Raw genomic sequence first — 998 nt, 5'->3', positions numbered from 1 at the left:
GTCTTTAGGAAAGTCAAATCAGGCTTGATCAGGTTTTGAAGCCAGTGAACTTCTGCAAGGCAGGCTTGTCATCGCCTTGCTCTGTGCTGAGGAATCTATGCCTGAACCTCATCAGCTTTGGAGCACTGTCTTCCCACACGCAAAGGTTACCTAATGGTTAGATATAGATGCTGCAACTCAGATAAAAACTTTAGATAAAAACTAAGTTCAGTTCCTAGCTTTGCTCACTAGCTGTCCTAGGACTTCACAGGAACCACTCTTTCTCTGCCTCAGTTCTGCTTTTTGGGGTGTTTTTTGGTCCACATCCCATTTCTGCCTTCCCCGAGATACATACTGTTTCCAACCCACACCTTTCCTCATCTGAGAATTACTTAACTTTCTGAAGAGGAGTCCTGTGAAATGTATCCTACACAGATGCGCTGCTAGGGTGGAGCTGGGAATAGAGCATGGGTGGAAGGAAGTGACTGGGACAGGGATGAGGAAAAAACGTGGCATATGGGACAATATGATGCTTCAGCTCCAGTGGACAAGAGAGCAGAACTGCTCCATTCCATGGCACTGTGGGTCTAAATCATCCTAAGCTGATCTTGCACTGTCCCTTCAGAGGCCTCCATGAGCCCATGGTGTGTGCACAGAATTGAGAGCAGCCTCAGTAGTCAAGGTGAAGTTGTGTGGGAGATGGGTGTCTATCTAGAGCAGGTTTTCCCAGAGATGATCCTTCTATGCCTAATTGTAGTGCCCAGCCTTTTCCATCAACTCCCTGGCTCTCCTCTTTGGGGCTCTCTTGGCTCCCTTTCCTGTCTACCAGTGTCACCTAACAAGCTTCTCCAGCTTCCTTAGGCCTCTTGATTTCTCTTTCCCACTGTTACTTACGTGTCTCAGCAACTGGCTCTCACAGGAACTCCCTAATCACCATCACGGTCTCTGAGAATGACAGAAGGTTTCTTTGTGTGCAAATTAATAAGCTAGTGTAAGTAAAATCAAGAAAGAACAAGGCT

The sequence above is a fragment of the Numenius arquata genome, chromosome 1 (assembly GCF_964106895.1).
Source record: "Numenius arquata chromosome 1, bNumArq3.hap1.1, whole genome shotgun sequence".
Taxonomy (NCBI): domain Eukaryota; kingdom Metazoa; phylum Chordata; class Aves; order Charadriiformes; family Scolopacidae; genus Numenius; species Numenius arquata.
Note: the sequence above shows the minus strand (reverse complement) of the source record.